At 43.0% G+C, this 22,444-nt stretch overlaps 1 long non-coding RNA gene across 2 annotated transcripts; it reads left to right on the top strand.

The window, feature by feature from the left end:
* The first annotated feature begins 66 nt into the window (after positions 1 to 66).
* Positions 67 to 19,821, top strand: LOC122544656 (uncharacterized). 2 transcript variants are annotated; one of them, XR_015754978.1, is made up of 3 exons: positions 67 to 212; positions 2,865 to 2,948; positions 13,731 to 19,821. It is a non-coding gene; the product is annotated as an uncharacterized LOC122544656 (long non-coding RNA). The 2 variants fall into 2 exon arrangements; XR_006310417.2 differs by lacking the exon at positions 67 to 212 and adding an exon at positions 969 to 1,051.
* Positions 19,822 to 22,444: the final 2,623 nt, after the last annotated feature.

The raw sequence follows: 22,444 nt of genomic DNA, 5'->3' as shown, positions 1-22,444 counted from the left end.
TTCCCAAATCTGACCCCGAGTAGAGGAGCGCATGCGTGAGACCCTCCCCCAACGTTGCCATGCAGGAGAATTTACTCAGAGGTTTGTTTGAAACAGACCGCAATGGGAGATCAGCGCCCAGGGAAGCGAGGGAACAGCAGGCTCCTTCCAGCAGCACATCGGGATGGGAGCCTGGGACACAGAGGGGGCTCCGAGACCGGGATTGATTCGGGGTGAGTTCAGGGAGAACCGGGGGCTGTTTGTAAGAGGCCGAGCGGAGCAGGAACTGGTCCCGGAACTTGGAGTGAGCGGGCTGGGGGGAAGAGAGAGGCCTTTCTCGGGCTGTGTGTGGGCCTGCTGAGGGAGGCAGAGCGGGAAGAAGCTGCTGTGGAACATTCTTGTGGTTTGCAATCCTCTGAACCCTGTTTTAATTTCGTTCTGTTTCCGCTCTTTCTTGAGGTTGGGTGGACCAACTTTAGGAATGTGACACTCTTGTAAAAAGACATACACTGGGGTCTCAATAAAAAACATTAGAAATAGCGCAGTTTTTCCTATTTCCAACAAGTAGTTGGGAAGTTGGATATTGAACTGTGTAGGCATCCTGGTGGTTGAGTACTCCCATTCATGGTGCTGGGCAGTTGTTGCTCAGTTTCTGGATCTTACTCAATTGGTATCATGTTAAAAATCACACAACACCAGGTTATAGTCCAACAGTTTTTTTGGAAGCACCTGATGTGTGATTTTTAACATTGTGTACCCCAGTCCAACACCAGCATCTCCAAATCAATTGGTATCAAATCACTTGCAAAACAAACACAATCCCCAGACAAGGAGCAGCTCAGGGCAACAATGGAATCAGATCAGTGGTTCTGGTTAAGTTGTTGGATTTTAAAAAAAAACACATCCTAGTGAATGTGACAATGATCAGTTCAATATTGCCAGACTAGCCTCATGTTGATCTACAGGTGGTGTCCTTGTGTCTTCCTCCAGAAAAATACCTGAGGGACTAAGACACTGTAATACTTCCTCAGTTCAAGGCAAAGAGTGACCAGCTGCCTCTAACAAACAGAGGGTATGTAGCCCATTGACATTTACACACCAGTGTTGAAGATAGATAAACTGAATCCTCATCCAAAATAGACATTCAGGAACAACATTAAAATCTGCAATTATTAAGAGCATTTTCAAAGTTACAATGAAGATAGACAAATAGGCCACATTTTGGATCAGTGGTGCTGGAAGAGCACAGCAATTCAGGCAGCATCCGAGGACAGGCAAAATCGACGTTTCGGGCAAAAGCCCTTCATCAGGAATAAAGGCAGAGAGCCTGAAGCGTGGAGAGATAAGCTAGAGGAGGGTGGGGGTGGGGATAGAGTAGCATAGAGTACAATAGGTCAGTGGGGAAGGAGATGAAGGTGATAGGTCAGGGAGGAGAGGGTGGAGTGGATAGGTGGAAAAGGAGCTGGGCAGGTCGGACAAGTCAGGGGATCGTGTTGCTGGAGGTTAGAAACTAGGATGAGGTGGGGGAAGGGGAAATGAGGAAACTGTTGAAATCCACATTGATGCCCTGGGGTTGAAGTGTTCCGAGGCGGAAGATGAGGCGTTCTTCTTCCATGCGTCTGGTGGTGAGGGAGCAGCGGTGGAGGAGGCCCAGCACCTCCATGTCCTCCGCAGAGTGGGAGGGGGAGTTGAAATGTTGAGCCACGGGGCGATTTGGTTGATTGGTGCGGGTGTCTCGGAGATGTTCCCTAAAGCGCTCTGCTAGGAGGCGCCCAGTCTCCCCAATGTAGAGGAGACCGCATCGGGAGCAACGGATACAATAAATGATATTAGTGGATGTGCAGGTAAATCTTTGATGGATGTGGAAGGCTCCTTTAGGGCCTTGTTGCATTGTTTCAACAACCATCCGTGAAGGAGGGGTTAAGTACAGAGATGGAGAGAAACTGTGCTCACTGACAGTGCAAGAGTTACCGAAGAGTCATCAAGTCATAGAGACATATAGCGTGGAAACAGACCCTTCGGTCCAACCTGTCCATGCCGACCAGATATTCTAACTTAATCTAATCCCATTTGCCAGCACTTAGCCCATCTCTCTATAAATCCTTCATATTGTTAAAGTACAGATTTGAAACAGCCCAGGGAATCCCTTGTGGACTCAGATCTATATGCCTCTCTTGGTTCGTCCTGGAGATAAAAACCTCTTACAGACAGTTTTGTTTAATTTTAGCCTTCCCCTTTATTTACCAATAGTATCAGTGCTACAACATAACATTACCTCCTATAAGCCAGGCTAGCAGAGGTTCTAAAACCCTAGAAAAGTAGGATACCAGCTCTTCCTTTTAAGAGCCATTGCAGACTACTCCACTCTTCTGTCTCAAACAGGCTTCCTTTTTACAAAACTTTACAAAAATCACTGCATGTTCTTAATTAGACAACAATGGAAAGGCAACAATTCGTAAAGAAGAGAAGCAAATTAACAGGTCTGTGTGCGCTTAACTGATTACTCCTGTAGGCCCTTAGCCATCCATCAGGTGGGAAAAACAGATCCAGCCCAGTCACTGCCTGTTGGTGAGGTAAGTCCCTTTCATAAAGAGGTATCAGTCTAAACTAAGTGTAAGAGGTCATAAGGTAACCTTGCACAGCTTGCATGTCAGATATCATTGTTTTACAAAATGGCATCTTAGAGAGGAGGTCAAACTTTGACCATAAAATGGCTTCCTGACAGATTGTATCAGAATCTCTTCAATGTTAGGTTTAGAATAATTTTTAAGCTAGGAGCAGACTCCGGTTTTTTCTCTTAAACACAAAATCATTCTGTATCTGAGGCTAAAACGTTAAATTTTAAATGGTTTATTAATCTCAAATTAAACATGCTTTCTTTTCAGGGTTGTGATTCAAATTCAAAGAAGACAGAAGATCTGACGAGTTAGAATTGACAGTGGGGCAGTCGTGGTGTGTAGGAACACCAAGTAAGTTAAAGCTTCATCAATATTACATTTTAGAGTTTGCATTTCATAATCAACGATGGCTACTCAAAAATCATCATAAAGTCCCAAAATGCAAATAAATTCAAAACATTCATATCTCTCTCTCACACACGCACACGGGTAATGAGAATCCATTATAATTGATCATCTCAGAAGCATGTCAAAAGCCTTGCAATAAACAGTAAGGTCCTATCAAAGTTTCTGAGATCACAATCAAACACTGTCATTAAGTTCATAAGTTAACAACTGTGAATGTTATCACAGGGTCTTTTTTACATAGATTGATTGATGTTAAGGCAAATGTTCTTAATTGCTTTAGAGCATCCTGTTATCACTTGGTGAGAACAGATGTGTTTTATCTTCTACACATCCTCGGTTCCCCTTTTTGTGGACTGATGCCTCCCTGTCTGCCCTGTATATTTTCTTGTGTTCTATAATTCAACATTACATTTACTCTAAGTATTTAAGGACAAATTTTAAGGCTTTCTCATTATATTCATTCACATGCCTTTTAAATGTTAAAATTGTACCAAGCTCCACCACTTCTCCATGCGCCTTATGATTTTATAAACTTCTAAGGTCACTCTCCAGGGAAAACAGTTCCAGCCTGTTCAACCTCTGCCTGCAGTTCAAATTCTCCAACTGGGATGAAGCATATTTACATGAAGTTTGTGTGACTGAGAAGGACAGAATTAATCCTTGACTGAATAGTTGTCACATACAGAGAGGACAATTAAATAATGTGAATTTCAAACAGACAATCTATACAGGTAGCTCATGTGCTATACTCGTAACATGTCCTTTTTATAACCCACTAACAATACAACTTGATAAACTTCTGCCCACTTCTCATCTGCCTGAATGTGATGTTCTCCATTTACTCATTAAGACATCATTTTTAAGATAATAACAATCAGGGATACATTTGGATTTGTTTTGTGTATGCCTTTTGATACAATTGCTTTAAATTTTCATCTTTTTGCTGTAACTCAGTTAATTTACCTGAGCTAAAGATATCTGCTTTGTCATCTCTTCCTGGTTTGTCTCAACTATCTTATCGAACAGGGTCTCTGCTAATTTCCCTGAAAATGTGTTGCTGGAAAAGCGCAGCAGGTCAGGCAGCATCCAAAGAACAGGAGAATCGACGTTTCGGGCATAAGCATAAGAAGGGCTTATGCCCGAAACGTCGATTCTCCTGTTCCTTGGATGCTTCCTGACCTGCGCTTTTCCAGCAACACATTTTCAGCTCTGATCTCCAGCATCTGCAGTCCTCACTTTCTCCTCTGCTAATTTCCCTTCAACTTCCTTATCTGTACTCTTTGAACTTTCCTGTTTCAACTGGTGACTTTGTGACCTCATTACCACACAGTCAGGAAACATCCCAGGATGGATCCTGCAATAGTCCAGTTGCCTGAATTTCCATTGGCTCTTCAACTACAATCGGCATTCCCACCAGTGAATCATCAACATCATTAACAAGGACAAATTGCATTCCCAGAGCTGAAAGTTTGTCCAGTACTCCTACTATGACTTCTCCCCTCTTCACCATACACTCTAACCTCACTTCTTACAATTGAGCATTTCTTATTTCAATGTGAATTCCAATTACTCATACATTTTCTGGCAATAGCCTTTCAGAGGTACAAATATCCTCATCTTTTAGCATTACAGATTGAGAGGATTATTGTATCTTTGAATATTGCTACCTCTTTACCTGCTGCTCCTGGCCTATGCAAGTAAACTTCACCTTCACGGTGTATGGTTTAAGAAGATCTGGCACCTCCTCCATAAACAACCTCCAACCAGCTTGTACACATTGCTGTCTGTTACCACTCCAACAAAATTCACTGGCTTATCCTGTTTTCCTGCATCTGGCTTCTCAGTGCTTTTCCTAACCTACTAATACGGATTCCATGTGGCCTACGTTATTGAAAACACTAGAGCTTTTTCACTTGTCTTTCCCCTTCAAGGGTTTCCTTTTTACCCTGTGGTAAATTATCCTTATGATCTTCACAGAGATCTACTTTTTACTTTCCATGTGAGAATTTCTCTTATCCACAATTATTATCCCTCGTGGATTGAAACTGATTTTGGCAGAGTTGAAAAATGTCGTGCTGGAAAATACAGCAGGCCAGGCAGCATCCGAGGAGCAAGAGAATTGACATTTCGGGCATAAGCCCTTCTTCAGGACTGATTTTAGCAGCCCAATTTTGATTTATTGATCAACTCAATCATCAGCCATTTCCCCGATGCCAGTCTTGCTGTTTTAACACTCTGCTCTTACACATGAGTTCTCATTAATTTAGGAAGTGAATTTTTGAACTCCTGTCTAAGTGCCAACTTCCAAGGTTCAAACTCCCCCTTCCTTTTCTCTCTCTTCTCCCTCTCTTCTGCTTTTAATCGTAATTCAAACTATTTTGTTTCTGTTGCCCTTTCCTTGACCTTTGCCTCTAACTCGAGTTGATTCGCTTTCAATTGCATGTTAGCCTTCTCTAAAGCTTCTGATGGCGTTTCCAGCAAATTTAAATGTTGAGTTATTACTGTAATTATCGCCTTGTTCCACGTGGAAGGAGGCAGGTCAAGCTCCAGCTTGTCTGCTAATTCCAGCAGCTTGGCCTTAATCACTTTTTGCAAAAATCTGAAGTCACTTCTTCCATCCCCAGAAAACTCTTGATGACTCAAAGAGACTTTGCTATCCCTAGCACTGTTTCCGAATGAAGGGCTGATGCCCGAAACATTGATTCTCCTATTCCTCAGATGGTGCCTGACCTGCTGTGCTTTTCCAGGACCACACCTTCGTCTCTGATCTCCAGCATCTGCCGTCCAAGCGCTGTGTAAACCAATTGAATTCAACACGCGGAACAAAAAACGCTAATACTTACCACTCGCTGCCTTTGAGTCCAACAACCCAAATTCCAAATCAGAACTACAGAATAAATTCTGCAAACAGCCCCCAATCTGTTATGGAAAAGGCCAGATCCCCTCCAAACATTTCAATAAAGTAAGCCAGACCCTAACTTTGCTAGTTGTTTTAAGCGGGTGTAACGAAGATATTCCACGAGAAATGCAGCTGGTCAAACCATGTAGTTTTAAACCAAACAGTTCGATTTACAAATTTATCGAATGATACACAAACAAAAGAGAACAGAATACTAAATAACTTAAAATCTGAAAACCCAACAGATTATACCAACTTAATGATGGTGTTCCCAACATTTACAATAATGTCCATAAATACCCCTTGGCACAAAAGGTAAAATCAAACACAGGATCTTACAGGAGAGATGTCAGACAAAGAGTACAATCATGGACCTGCTTCTTTGGGTTCATCAGCTTTTTCAACTGCCTGACTGCTTTCAGTCAATAGCCAGACAGCCAAAAACCACATTTGAAACCAGAGAAAAGCTGAGCTGGGAAAACTGGGACACTCCCCATTCGATTAGATTAGATTAGATTAGATTAGATTAGATTACTTACAGTGTGGAAACAGGCCCTTCGGCCCAACAAGTCCACACCGACCCGCCGAAGCGCACCGACCCGCCGAAGCGCACCCACCCAGACCCATTCCCCTACATATACCCCTGCACCTAACACTACAGACAATTTAGCGTGGCCAATTCACCCAACCTGCACATTTTTGGACTGTGGGAGGAAACCGGAGCACCCGGAGGAAACCCACGCAGACACGGGGAGAATGTGCAAACTCCACACAGTCAGTCGCCTGAGGCGGGAATTGAACCCAGGTCTCTGGCGCTGTGAGGCAGCAGTGCTAACCACTGTGCCATCGTGCCGCCCCCAAGTGTTCTTTTTAAAAATGTGGAAGCCTTTTGCCTGAGGCATTAGCTATAATCAAAATGACCCTAAAACCCATCAACTCCGACTTTTCGGAGCCTGTGTCTTTTACAAGCTTGTTAAGGGAGCAGCAGCATCACAGCAGACTGGTCAAAGTAAAAGCCCATGGGATACAGGGTAATGTGTGGAATTGGACCCAAATTTGGCTAATCACAGGAAAGATAGGATAATGGCCAATGGTGGCCATTGTGAATGGACAGTTGTTTCACGTGGTGCTCTGCATGGCTCAGTTTTGGGACCTGAGTTGTTTATTTTATACATTAATAAGTTGCAGTGGAATATGTTGGGCAGATTTGTGAAATTTGCAGACGACACAAAAATTGGCCGTGTAGTGGATAGTGTGGTGGATAGCTGTAAGCTCCAAAACTATATATAGATGGTTTGGTGAGTGCGCAAGAAAGTGGCAGATGGAGTTCAGCTCTGATAAGTATGAGGGAACTCATTTTGGGAAGTCAGACAATAAATGGGAATATACTGAGAGGAGCAGGTGAAGTGAGAGATCTTAGTGTGCAAGTGCACAGGTTCCTAAAGATAGATGGGGTTGTAAAGAAGGCACATGGAATGCTCTCCCTCATTGGCAGAGGGGTGAATGCAAAAATAGGGAAATAACAATTTTGGGTGGCACGGTGGCACAGTGGTTAGCACTGCTGCCTCACAGCGCCAGAGACCTGGGTTCAATTCCCGACTCAGGCGACTGACTGTGTGGAGTTTGCACATTCTCCCCGTGTCTGCGTGGGTTTCCTCCGGGTGCTCCGGTTTCCTCCCACAGTCCAAAGATGTGCGGGTCAGGTGAATTGGCCATGCTAAATTGCCCATAGTGTTAGGTTAAAGGGGTAAATGTATGGGTGGGTTGCGCGTCGGTGTGGACTTGTTGGGCCGAAGGGCCTGTTTCCACACTGTAAGTAATCTAATCTAACAATGAAACTATATGAGGCACAGGTGGTTACGTGTGCAGTCAGGTCACCACATTACAGGAAGGACATCATTGCTGTGGAGAGAGTGCAGAGGAGATTTACTAGAATGTTGCCTGAATTGTAGCGATCAGGAGAGATGGGAGAGGTTAGGGTTGTATTTCTTGGAGCAGAGATGCCATGATTAAGGAATATAGGGCGACCCTGTATTCGCGGGTCCGGTTATTGCGGTTTACCATGGTCCAAGTACATAAAAGGGAATGTTCCAGAGCCAGGGATGAGGAGGCTGCCGAGAAGGTATATTTCCCATTAAAATTAATGGATTTGCACCTATCTGCGGTTTTGCTTTTCCGCTGTTGATCCTGGAACATATCCCCCACGGGTATGGGGGGGGTCTACAGTACTAAATAGTGAGCTACCTGATGAAGGAGCAGCACTCTGAAAGTCTGCACTTCCAAATAAACCTGTTGAATTATAATCTGATGTTGTGTGATTTTTAACTAACTAGTGAGAGGGAGACATTAGACAGGAGGAACCTGTTTACTTTGGCAGAGAGTTCAAAAACCAGGGATCACTGATTCAAGCTCAGTGGTTGTAGGATTAGATGATATGAGGAAAAAGGTTTTTTTTTAAATGTAGAGAGTGGTGGGTATCTGGAATTTGCTGCCTGATTTGGAGCTGCAGGCAGAGACCTTACATTTTTTTAAACAAAAATTCCCTGGAACTGCATCTCAAGTATTGTAAACTGCAAGGTTGCAGGCTGTGCCAGGATAGTGGGATGGGAGTTCAGAGTCCAGCCATTTACTGTGTACCTTTTCCTTAACATTTGATCTCCCAAAGTCCAGCATCTTACACCTTGCTGAATTAAACTCAATCGGTCATTTCTCCATCCATATCTACAAGTGATTTAGATCCTGCTGTATTCTTTGACAAACTTCTATACTACCCACAAATCCACCAATCTTTATACTGTCTGCATTTAGTAACAATAATTTTAATGTTACAATCAAGGTGAACAAACAGCTGATGCGATCACTTTGAACAACCATATGTAAAGTCGATATTGAGTCAAAATTGAATTGAAGGATATATTTCAACTATTAGTAACTGAGAAGTACAATTAATCTTTTGTCACATACATAGACACAGCAATCAAATAATATGAATTCCAAATGCATAATCTGTGTCAAAGCCTTATATAGAATGGTTACGTACCTACACATTAATCAAATGTTTGCCCCCACACCCCTTCCCCCAACACACACACAGTCTCTCTTGCTCTCGGATTAAAATGAGTTTTAAAAACATACACCACCCTGACACACATTACAATGTCTAACAACCATGCAGTTACATTGACATTGCAAGTAACACAAAATGTTACATTCAAAGTGATTTCTACCCACAGATCCTTTGTCAGAGAGGCCTATAGCACAGAATCAGGCCCTTCAAAACTTGTGTCTGTACCGATCAGAAACAATCAGCTAACAATTTTCATCCTGATCAGCCAGCATCCAATTGCATAAATGGATCTTGGTAGCAGAGGAGCTTATCATCCCCATGTTTATCAAGCATCAATCTGCATTTCTTCATATTACAGTAGAAGGCTTTGCTTTGTCTGTTTCAGTCCAACCAAAAACTTCTTTTTCATATAATTATGTCCATCTTTCAAAATTGTTGCAATTTTCTACAAAGAGCTCTGCATTCCTCCTCCCCCTCTCTGGGACATATCACAAAAAAAAACGTGAAATCTGGCTGTAATATTCATAATGTATCATTGGAATCTAATAACCACCTTTCAAAGCAATGGAGAAAAGGGACAAAAAAGCCAAAATTGGTCGGTTTGTAGAATTGCACATTTTATCTTCAAGCAGAGTTGAACACTGATTTTGTTCAATAAATTGAATTTAGCAGTTTACATATTCCGCACTGCATGACAAAAAATAAAAGTCCTTGTCCTTTCCTCCTCCCTACCTCTAGAGAAACGCAAAAGTACTGCTAATGGTGCATGCTCACACTACAGAGCAGGGGAATGTTCTGCCTACATCAGAAAATAGAAGTGAATTAGCCAATTATCTTTTCTATACAAGGAGCATTATGGTCAGTCAGCTCCAATGCAGCTGAATTGTTCACCACCATTTCACTTAGTTGCAAATGGATTCAGTTTACACTGATTGTTACTTCAGCAGTGTTCAGAAAAGTACATCACTATGCACTGAAACAAAATTGATGGCATTCTGAAGACCAACATTTTATATCATTACTCTGTTAGATTCCACACTATCCAAGATACAAAAGGTCCATTGCTTTTCCTACCTTGACTCTGAAGAGCAGCACCGAATCCTTTCTGTTGCAGTGTGTTACGTTTTCACTTGCACATGATTCCTACTGGCACGAACAATTAAAGAACTTCGGCTGTTTCCCATTCACTATAGGAGACATGTGCTGTCAGTCTGTATCTCATTTCAAGAGTAAACTCACTCTCACTCAGCCACTGGATGCTGAAAGGAAAATAATAAAATTTGACCTCAATTATTTCCAGATATGAATTGACTCTCAACATCACTTATCACAGCTGAGGATATGCAGTGCCTGATAAAGACTACCACACATGCACATACATGCAATGTAAAAATAAATTGAGACTAAAATGCAATAAAATTAAGCATAATTGAAAATAGTTTACTTACAGAGTTTATGCTACACTCGGACAAAAAAAACCACAACTGAACATAGGTGAATGAGATCCAGTAAATCTCCGATGAACCCTCTACACAGCTTGAGGATCCTTCCTGAAATAAAGTGCGCAGAACTGAACACAAATGTGATCTGACCAATGATGTGTGATTGAGATTGTGGGAAACATATCAAAACTAGCACTATAGTTATTAAAAGTCAGATGTCAAATTGTCCTTTCCATATAGACACTGACAATGAGTGGATGAAGTTCACGTTCCCAACAATTACTGCAGAACTGATGCATTAAGAGAATGTCCCAATAGAGACAAAATGACCTGAATGGTCTGCTTCTGAGCTGTGTCATATATCAGCGATTCTAATTTTGGTGAGAAAGGTGATGACACGCTGTTGTGTTGCATATTGGTATAAAAATATCATACAAAACTGGACTGGCATGCAGAATAAAACTCACTTTCACAAACAAAAACAATGTCTGGGTACAAATTAAAACTAAATGTCTCAGTGATATCACAGATCCCAGACTCTCTCCCCAAACAAGAAATGTGTGACCATAATTCAGAATGGTTCTCGGAATAAAGCAGTTTCCCTTCTGCCATCATCTTATCTCCTTTCTCCCCCCACCCATCCCCACAGGCTGACAGTCAACTCAGAAATCACAAAATGTAGAGAAGATTAAAATCCAGTCTCAACACCCTAATAACAACTATCACAGAATGTATCGCACAGACACACAAACTGACAAGTACAGATTCTGACAACTGACAAGACAGTCCCAATTCGCAGGAACAGATTGGTAAATACACTCACACATTCACATAGGGGAAACGGACGGGTAGAATTGATACTTACGTGCACATAGAAGAAACTGACAAGTACACATTGGTTATATAAATAATTAGGAGTTGGGTGTTAAGAATATAATCTCTAAATTGCAGTTGATACTAACCCAGGAAGAAGAGTGAATTGTGAAGATTTTGCTGAGTGACTTCACAGGAAGATTGACAGGTTTACCAAATGGGCAGAAATCTGGCAGATGAATTCCAATGCAGAGAAATGTGAGGTAATGCATTTTGCTAACAGAAACACACGGCAACAATGCAGGGTCAATGGTATGTCTTTGAAGAGATCACTGGAGCAGAGGGACCTCTGGGTTCACGTGTATCATTCTCTGAAGTTGACCAGGCAAGCTGAAACCTTTGTGAAGAAGCTGATAGGATCCTTGCCGTTATAAATAGAGGCATTGAGTATAAAGCTGAGGAGACGATGCTCCACCTCCACAAATCATTGGTCAGACTACATTTGCGTTCAGTTCTAGGCAGTTTATTTAAGAAGCTTTAAGCTCTGGAGAGGGTTCATTGAAGATTTAGAATGGTAGCAGGAATGGAGGATTTTACATACAAGGAAGGATTGGTGATATTAGACTCCTTCTCCTTTGAGTAGAGAAGATTAAGAGGGGAATATTATGGCGGTGTTCAAAATTATGAAGAATTTTGACAGGGGAAAGAAGAATATTTTGTGACCATTACTTGGTATGTCAGGAACTAGAGGTCACAATTTCAAGATTGTCAGCTACAGAGCGAGGAGTGACATGAGGATAAATATCTTTACTCAGTTGTTAGGATTTGGATTGTGCAGCCTGAGATCGTGGTGGAGGTATGCTTCCATATGAGGTATGAAATGAGAGCTGGATATGTACTAGAAGTGATGAAATTAGAGGGCAATGAAGATAGGGTTGGAAAACAATCCTGCCTTGAATTATTTCCAGCTCACCACAATTTAAACAAAACATGGAGAGTACATTCATTCATTGGCTCATTCGCCAGGAGATGAAATGGATATCCAAGATAGGAATGATCAGCATAAAATCTCAAATCTCGGCCATCAACAATGGGAATAGACTGACACACTGAGGGTTGTGGAATAGACAATTATGCAGATGGTTTCTCAAGACAAGTCCATCTTTGGAACTGACATCTTGCTGAGTGAATTGATACAAAGCCTAGCCTAGTCACAGTAACGTGCCTTCTCTTCCTTGTCCTCATTTGCTGCAAGGTAGGATTGCTACTGATTGATTTGTGAAGCTTCACAAATCATTCTTTTACGCTGTCTCACGATGTCCGTGGAAGATTGACATAAATGTTTCCCTCTTCATCTTGACCTGGTTCCTCCTTCCCTCCTGTACCTGTGTGCCTCAAAGTGGCGTATGTGATGCAAGATGGTTGCTGCTCTGCTTGGTCAGCCCGAAAACAGGACAAACAGAAACGTAGTAGATAGGAGCAGGACCAAAAGTAGTGTCATTGTGGACAGAGAAGGAGGTTATCTAAGAGTACGATGGAAATTTGATCCAGATGAAGTTTAATTTAGATAAATGTGAGGTGTTGCATTTTGGTAAGGCAAACCAGGGCAGGACTTATACTGTTACTAGTACAAGTCTGGGGAGTGTTTCTGAACAAACAGACCTTGGGGTGCAGGAAGACAGTTCCTTGAATGTGGAGTCACAGCTAGACATTGTGGTGAAGGCATGCTTCCCTTCACTGGTCAGAGCACTGACAGCAGGAGTTGGGGCGTCATGTTACAGTTGTACAGGATGTTGGTGAGGCCACTTTTAGAACACTGTCTACAGTGCTGGTCAACCTGCTATGGAAAGGATGTTCTCAAGTTGGAAATGGTACAGAAATGATTTACAGAGACGTTACCATGACTGTAGATCTGAGTTATAAGAAGAACCTGCATAATCTGGGAGCTTTACTCCCAATTTTTCGGAGGCTGAGGGGTGACCTGAGAGGTTATAAAATCACGAGGGGCATAGGTAAGTTAAACAGCTATGGTCTTTTCCCCAGAGTAGGGGTGTCCAAAACTCGTGGACATAGGTTTAAGGTGAGAGGGGAAAGATTAAAAAGAGATCTGAGAGGCAAATGTATCACACAGAGGGCAGAGTATATGGAATGAGCTGCCAGAGGAAGTGGTAGAGGCAGGTACAATTACAACATTTTAAAGACATTTGGAAAGGTACATGGATAAGAAAGGTTTAGAGCGATATGGGCCAAATGCAGACAAATGGGACTAGTTGAATTTGGGAAACCTGTTAAGCTAAAAAGAGTTGGGCCGAAGGGCCTGTTTCCATGCTGTATAACTCTAAATTTGGATGAGAATAACAACCTTTGCCTGAAAGACATAGTGTTCAGGAGGAGCTGTGAATATCTGGGGTCATTATCCAGACCAATTTCTCTTGTCAAAGCATGTGATTTCAACAAGCCGAAAACTGACCCTGACAAATGTTATTTCTCTGCACTCTGAACAGGATGTAGCTATCTCTGCCAAAGTGGAAAGTGGATGCAATTCTGAAATGTCCTTGAACCAATCGACTTGCTCAGCCAGGAGGAGGTGAGGAATTTGGAAAGGATTAGGAGCCATGTGCAGAGCAGACTGGATGAGGAGGACAGATTTCATTTCCTGAAGGACCATCACAGACAGGAACAGGAGAAGGCTATTTGGCCTCTCAAGCCATTCAATAGCATCGTGGCTGATGCACCATTCCTCACACTCATTTTCCTGCACTTAACATGTAACCCTCAATTCCCCAACTGATCAAGAATCTATATACCCCAGCTATAAACCTGCTCCCTGTCCCCACACACAGCTCTCTGTGGCAAGGAGTTCCAAACACTCAACCTTCTGAGAGAAGAAATTCCTCCTCACCTCAGTCTTCAATTTTGAACCAGATGGTTGGTTGTTCCTGACAACAGTCATCATTAGAGTCTTAACTCCAGATCTATTTTTGTTTCAAATCGAATTCCAAATCGACCACCTGCCACAGCAAGATTCAAATTCACATCACCAGGACATACCCTGGGGAGGTGTAAACATAGGATTCTGCTTCCCCATTATTTCAGAAACTGAAAATGAATCCCATCAAAATTAATTTCAGAATAAATTTCACCACATCTTTGTGCTAAACACTGATGTCGCCATAATCCACACAGTGTGGACAGAGACTATTCAGCCCATCCAGTCTCCCCAAGCCAGTGAAGAGCATCCCATCAAACCCTGACCCTATCCCCGTAACCCTGCATTAACCATGGCCAATCCCCCTCACCTCCACATCATAGAATCCTACAGTGTGGAAGCAGGCCTTTCAGCCCATCGAATTCACGCTGACTCTCTGAATAGCATCCCACCCAGATACACTGCCCTATCCTATCCCTGTAACACTGCATTTGCATTGGCTAACCCTCCTCGCCTGCCTATCCCTCACACTGTGGACAACTTAGTATGGCCAATCCATCTAAACTCCACATCTTTGGACTTTGGGAGGAAACCAGAACACCTGGAGAAAACCCATGCAGAGAAGGGGACAAAGTGCAAACTCCACACAGTCACCCGAGGCTGGAATTGTTCCTGGGTCCCTGGAGCTGTGAGACAGCAATGCTAACCACCCAGCCACTGAGCCACCCAATATTTTTGCCATTGGCCATGTAGGGGTTGGTTTGCTCAGTTGATTCTATAGTTGGCTTACAATGTATAGTCACGTTGACAGCTTGTAGTTCAATTGCTGCTCTGGTTGAGATTGCTGTGAATGATCATTCCCTGTGCCTTAGATGTGGCAACCCTCAGGTTAAACCATAAACAGTTGTTGCTTTTCTCTCTTTTTCTCTCCCACACCTCTCTCTAATGAGACAATGGTGACTTTACATTAACTGCCTGCTAAAAACATAACTTTGCTGATTAAAACTTAACGGCCCTCTTTTTCACTACAAAATAACCTATGTGTTTCTTTCCTGATGCACCAGTGGAGTGAGCTATAAATAAAAGACAAGACATTTTTCCAACGGGACATACATTGCTCTCTGTTACCACTCCAACAAAATTCACAGGGAGATTTACCAGCAGGGGGCTGGAGAGTTTCAGTGATTGAGAGAGATTGGACAGACTGGGGTTGTTGACCATACAGCAGAGTAGATTGAAAAGAGGGATGTATAAAACAATGAGAAGTGAAGATAGGAAGGAACTTTCACCCCTTGACAGAGGTGGAGGAGAGGCACAGATTGAAGCTAAGGGCCAGGAGGTTTCGAGGGGATGTGAGGAAAATCTTGTTCACCCGGAGGATGGTGGGAATCTGGAACCTACTGCCTGTAAGGGTGGGAGGAGATGAAACACTCATCACATTGAAGAAGGATGTAGATGTGCATTCGTGACGCCAGGGCTATGGGGCCATGTGCTGAGGAAATGGGATTAGAGAATAGTGAGGTGGTTGTTTCTGACCGGCACAGACTCGATGGGCCTATGGGCCTTTTCCTGGGCTGTAGATCTCTCAGAAGTTATGACTAACGCACTTTGTGATGTGTATTCTACATCCAAGATACCATCCAACTGCAATGTGATTTTGTACATTTCATGTTCAGAAAGGAGGGGTTTGTCTTCAAAAGTGGGATTGAGTAATCAAGGCCAATTCTTTCTGGAGTTTAGAGGAATGAGATGCAATCCAACTGAGGGATATAGGACACTAAAGGAGGTGGGATTGACAAAGGAGACTGAGGGAGGTGTTTCCTCATGTGGGACAATTTAGAACGAGAGGGTCATCGTTTCAGGAGAAGAGGGTGGGACAGATTGAAAACAGCTATGCTGAGAAATGGCTTCTCTCCAAGGGAGAGGGGGTGGGAATCTCTGGGACTTCACTGCGCCCCCCCTCCCCCCTTTATATCAACCTTTTCAAAGTAGTTCATGAACCCGGTGACTCAATAACATCAAATGGGTATTTTACATCAACATTCACTACAAAGTTGGCATCTCCCCTCCCAGAACAACCTCACATGGGGAAGGTGGAGGCCCTGGGGTAAATAACATTTTTTTATTATTCACTTGTGGCACATGGGTATCACCCACTGGACCCAGCATTTATTGCCCAACTCATCCCTAGTTGTTCCCTTGAGAAGGTAGAGGTGAGCTGCTTTCTTAAACTGCTGCAGTCTATGTGCTGTAGATAGACACGCATTGGATGGAAAGTTGTTTTGAACAGTAAACAGTCAGTCCCCAGGTGGCAAACAATCTGTCCCTGCTGAGTTTTTCCAACAATTTCTGTATTTCTTTTTATTTCTGACACTCAGTGCCTGACGAAAGCTAATGAAATGCTGGCCTTTATATCGACAGGACTGGAGTACGAGGATGCAGAAGGGATGCTGCAGTTATACAAAACCCTGGTTCAACCCCACTTGGAGCAGATCTGGGCATCACACCTGAGGAAGGATAGATTGGCCCGGGAGGAAGTACAGTATGAGTTTACAAGAATGATACCTGGGATTCAGGGGTTAAGTTATGTGGAGAGATTACACAAATTAAGTGTGTTCTGTCCAGAATTTACACAGTTCAGGGATGATCTGATTGAAGATATTAACAGGAAAAGACAGGGTGGATAAATTGAAAGTATTTCCACTGTTTGGGGATCTTAGAAATTGAGAGGGCATAGCCGGACAACTAGGACTAGACTGTTCAGAAGAGAAGTACTAATATGCACAGAGGCTGGGGGAGGTTTGGAACTCTCTTCCACAAAAGCAGGCATTGCTGGATCAGTTGTTAGTTTTAAATCTGAGAGATAAGTTTTTTGTTCAGCAAGATTTTTAAGGGGATAAGGGCCAAAGACAGGTCTATGGAGTCAGGTCACCAATCAGGCATTGAATGGTGGAACAGGCTCAAGGGCCTCCTCCATGGCCACCTCCTGCTCCTTTATACGAATATTCCACATTAATAAATCATGCAACCACTTGCAGTTACAAAGTGGCATTCCCACACACCGGAACAATTAGTGAGTTCAAATAGAAATTGAAATTCCAAATTTTTTTTTCTTCACACATTCCAGATCCCCGTTGTCCTCTGGGTGAAACAATCCTCAAATCACTATCGAAACCTCTTACCCTTCACTTTAAAATGATGTCCCCCCTTGTTACTGACCCTTTGACTAAGGGAAACAGCTGCTTCCTGTCCTCCCTGGCCATGTCCCTCATAATAGAGTCATAGAGTCACTCAGCAAGGAATCAGACCCTTCAGTCCAACTAATCCATGCCGTTCATAATCTCAAACTAAACAGTCCAACTTGTTTGCACTTGGCCCTTATCTCTCCAACCTTTCCTATTCTTGTACTAACTAAATGTCTTTTAAATATTGTAACTGACCCCGTATCTGCCACTTCCTCTGAAAGTTCAATCCACACGTGAACCACTCTCCGTCAAAAAATGTTACCCATCATGTCATTTTCAAAAATGTTTCTCTTCTCAACTGAAAAATATGTCCTCTGGTCTTGAAGTCCCCCACCCTAGGGAAAAGACACCTGCCATTCACCTCATCTATACCCATCATGATTTCATAAACCTCTACACCTCTCAAACTTCTACTCTCCAGTGAAAATAGTCCCAGTCCATCCTTATAACTCAAACTCTCCATTCCCAACAACATTTTGGTATATCTTTTCTGAACCCTCTCCAGCTTAATAATGTCCTTCCTCTAATAGGGCAACCAGAACTGGACACAATACACCACAGCAGGCTTCACCCGTGTCCTGTACAACCACAACATGGTGTCCGAACTCCAACACTCAATGGTCTGTACAATGAAGGCAAGTGTTCTAAACACTTTCTGAAACACCCTGTCTACCTGTGACACAAACTCCAAAGAATTATGGACCTGAACCCCTCGGGTGCTCTGCTCGACAACACTACCAATCTTACACACCTCTGTCATGTTCCCCCTCCCCCATCAACCTTCTCTGTTGTAAAGGAAACAACAGAAACTTCCCTCCAACACTTCCAGGAAGAGATTTGTTTTTGCGGATCTTCCCAATCAGATAAATATCAGCATTAATTCTGACCAATATGTGACGGTGCAGGATCAGCACCTCACAGAATCATACTCACCATTTAATCGGCTTGACCCGATCTGTGCATTCGAAATTTCTTGCAGGTCTGTCCTCACTCATGCCCTCAGCTTGATCTTCCATCGCCTCCCTTGAAATGAAATATTTCTAGACCATTACCCAACCAAGTTCCAATCCCGCTCGTGACAACAATTTGCTGCTGTTTGCGTACAAAAACCCCTGGCAACGAGGTCACTGAGCCAAGGTCCCAAGGAATGACCTCCTGGAATTATCCGGAACGTGGCTCAGAACTTGTATGTTCATAGATTCATAAACTTTTACTGTATGGAAGGATACCATTCATGTATGTACCAGCTCCTGAACGAGCTACCCAGCAAGTCCAAGTCTCCAGCCCTATCTCTGTTGCCCTCTACCATCATCTCTTTCAAATTTATATCCAGCTCTCTTTTCAAACCTCCGATGCAATCCGCCTCCACCACTCTCCCAAGCAGCACATTCCAAACCCAACAACCTCAATAAGTTTCTCCTCATCTCACACTTTCACTGACAATCTTGAAATTCTGACCAGCCAGTTACTAATAGACCAATGAGTGGGAAACAATAACTTGCTTTCCCGTCAGAATTGTTCAAACTTTCAACGTCTCAATAAGGTCAACATTTCATCTTCTCTGCTCAAAAGCGAATAAGCTCAATCTCTTGAACCTTTCCCTGAATCTAAAATCCCTCATCGTTGTGATCATTCTCGTAAATCTCCTTCACACTGTATCCAGGGTTTAAGCATCCTTCCTTAAGTAAGGTGTCCAGAACAGAAGAAAACCAGCCTGGGTAATAGAAGGCCAACTCCCTTTATCAAATGTATTTCTAAATTCAGCTACTGTTGCCTATGAAGGTAAGGTGTTACACACATATAAAGAAATACCCAACAGATCAAAGATGTATCTCCAACATAATCTAATATCCTCCATTCAAGACTTGTGCTGTCACCGGGATTAATTTCTTTTCTGCTCTCTGCTTTGTGTTGGGTGTCAGGTTAGCTCAGTTGGCTGGATAGTTGGTTTGGAATGTGGAGTAACATCGACAGCGTGGGTTTGAATCTCTCAATGACTGAGGTTACCATGAAGGACTGTCCTCCTCTACTCCTTCCCTTGTGTGAGGCATGGTAACCCTCAGGTTGAACCACTACCTATCAGTTATCACTCTCTCTGACACTCCAGCTGAGGTCCACCAGTGTCTTCTACAACTTCAATATCAACATCACCTCCTTGTTCTTGGACTCTATGCCCCTATTAATAAAGCTGAGGATGCTGTGCGTTTCATTAACTGCTCTCCCCTACTTAAGCCGCCTTCACTGATCTGTGGATACATACCCCCAACTCCCTCTGCTCCTGCACCCTCTTTAGAATTTTACCCCCTACTTTGTATTGTCTTTTTGTTTCTTTCAACCAACATCCTTCACCAAATTTGTGTGGAATCACTTTTGTATTTAATTTACAATGTTCACAAATTAAAACCTATTTTGCTAAATTAACCTGATCCGAGCCTGTATGTTCTTGTGGATATATATTATTAGTTAGTAGCAAAACTACTAGGAGGGTGAAAATTAAGTTTGAGTCCATTTGGCTCATCAGGAACCTGCTCCATTATTCCATACGATCGTAGCTGATCCCATCTCAGCCTCAACTCCACTTTCCTGCAAAAACACCCTTTGATCCATCACTGATTAACAATCTGTCTGTCTCCTCCTTCAATTTATGCAGAGTCCTGAGTGGTGGGGGTTGGAAGGAGTGATCCCACAGATTTACAACCCTTTCCTCATTTGAGAGAATTCATTCCTCCTTACCTCTGTTTTCAGTCTGCCTTATCCTGAAATGATAACCTCTTGTTCTAGATTCTCCCACATGAGCAAACATCCTCTCTCCAACGCCTTTGTCAATACTCCCTTTAGCATTTTATAACCTTCAGTTCAATCTCCTCTCTTACAAACTCCAGAGAAACTGCTCAATCGCTCATCCGAGACAAACCCTTCATTTCTGGAAATGATTGTGAGAATCTCCTCTGAACTACCTCCAGTATAAACTGCATCTGTCCTCAAGTAAAGAGATCAAAATTGTACCAGTCTCTTCTCATAAGACTAAACTTTCATCAGGGCCATCAATTCAGTGATCTCCTTTGAACTCCCTCCAATTCAACTACATCCCTCCTCAAGTAAAGGGACCAAAACTGTCTGCAGTACTCCGGATGTGGAAACCCCAATCCCTTGTACAGTTGCAGTAACAATTACCTACTTCCATACTCAATTCCATTCGCAATAAATGTCTTCCTTGTGACCTGCTGTAGCCTTTGCACTGACATTTTGAACTTTCTCTCCTATTCAGATGATAAGTTCCCTGTTTCAATTCTTCCAACTGCAATGGATAACTTCACTGCTAATGCGACTGACCAACGCTCAGTTCACTGTCTAACGGAAATTGTGAGTGTGTCATCAATTTGAACGGTTGTGCTTTAGATTTGCAAACGAGTCAGACACAACAGTTCATTTGCTCCAATTTGTCGAACAAATATAAAATTGCCAGGTTTGCATCCCAGAGTGATTTACAGCCCATTCAGACAGTGTTTGAATGCTGTTTGAAGTTGCTAACCACCTCACTAAATTACCTGTGCCACTGGGAACTGCTCGAAGAATCAGCTGGAGAAAATAAGAGAGAAAGAACATTGGAAAGTTTCACTGCAAATATTCAGCTTCACCTGCTAGCAACTGAATCTGGGTTCTTTGACTGATGCGCAAGAACAATTATTCCAATTTTAACCTTTAGTTTATATCTGTGCTGACCATTCCTCTGAACACACCACATTGTTTTGTATGTCTCCCCAAGTAATTTCGTCTGCCACTTGTTCAGCCTGCCGACATCCTCACAAAGCACATTCCCAAATAGAGCTTTATTTCTTTTTTAATTCACTGGTGGGTTGTGAAAATCACTGGCTGGGCCGAGAATTTATTATCCATCCCTCTTTGGCCTCTTGAGAAGGAGGTAATGAACTGCCTTCTTGAACCACCACAGTCCCTGTGCTGTAGGTCGACCCACGATACCATTCGATAGGGAACTACAGGATTTTGACCCAGCGACACTAAATGAATGGCTGATATATTTCCAAGTTGGGATGGTGAGTGGCTCAGAGGGAAACTTGCAGGAGGTGGTATTCTCATGTATCTGCTGTGCTTGTCCTTCTAGATGGACATGGTTGTGGGTTTGGAAGGTGCTGCCTGAGGATCTTTGGTGAATTTCTGCAGGGCATCTCATAGCTGCTACTGAGCGCGCTTGGGGCTGTGTTGTCCCTGGACGGTGTTCAGATTCTTAAATGTGGTCTACAATGTGCACTGCAGACATGACTGAGTGAGTGTGTGAGTGTGCACGTGAAAGTCTGCGTAAGTGTCAATGAGAATGTGTGTGTATGTGTCTCTCTCTCTCACACAGACATGTACACTTTCATACTCTCACTCAAACGCACTCACACACATACTCTCTCATACACACACTATATGAGCAATATCAGTTTGAAACCTACATCGAGTGCCAACTGGAGAACAATCGCCGGGGTTACCTGCAGGAATGTCTCACTCAACTTGTTTCCAATCTCGGAGTTTAATGGGAAGCAATGCGAGGAGAGAAAGGATCAGAAACAGTGGGACAATGAGTACTGCCATCTCAGTGCTGTGTGCCTGTGCTGGATTCAGAGAGGGATTTCCTGTCAATAACATCATCCCTTCAGCAAACACCAACCCCAGTGTTCCCTGTCGCCCTGAACCCCCTGCCAACACTCGTTCGTTTGGAGGAAAACCCTCGTGTCTGAAAATTCCCTCCAAACCCTCACCATCGCAGTAGTATCATTGCTTTTGTGCAGCCTGTCTCATTAACAACATCTAATCAATCCAACCCAAACTATTCGATGCTAAACTCAAAAGATCACTCTGCACCAACTCTCTCTAAATTGTCAACTAGAAATTACTGTCCCTCATTTTCACGGCCTGCATATAATCGAGGCAAAACTTGCCTTGTCCTCCACCAGTCAGCGGCAACTGGGCCATTCACAGAGAAACATTGAAAATCTCATCAGGAGGGGGCCATTCGGCTCCACTAGTCTGCTCCGCCCAT

The sequence above is a fragment of the Chiloscyllium plagiosum genome, unplaced genomic scaffold, assembly GCF_037043375.1.
Source record: "Chiloscyllium plagiosum isolate Xiang-an unplaced genomic scaffold, Cpla_swu_hap1 HiC_scaffold_49, whole genome shotgun sequence".
Taxonomy (NCBI): Eukaryota; Metazoa; Chordata; class Chondrichthyes; order Orectolobiformes; family Hemiscylliidae; genus Chiloscyllium; species Chiloscyllium plagiosum.
This window is presented reverse-complemented; position numbering and strand designations above follow the sequence as displayed.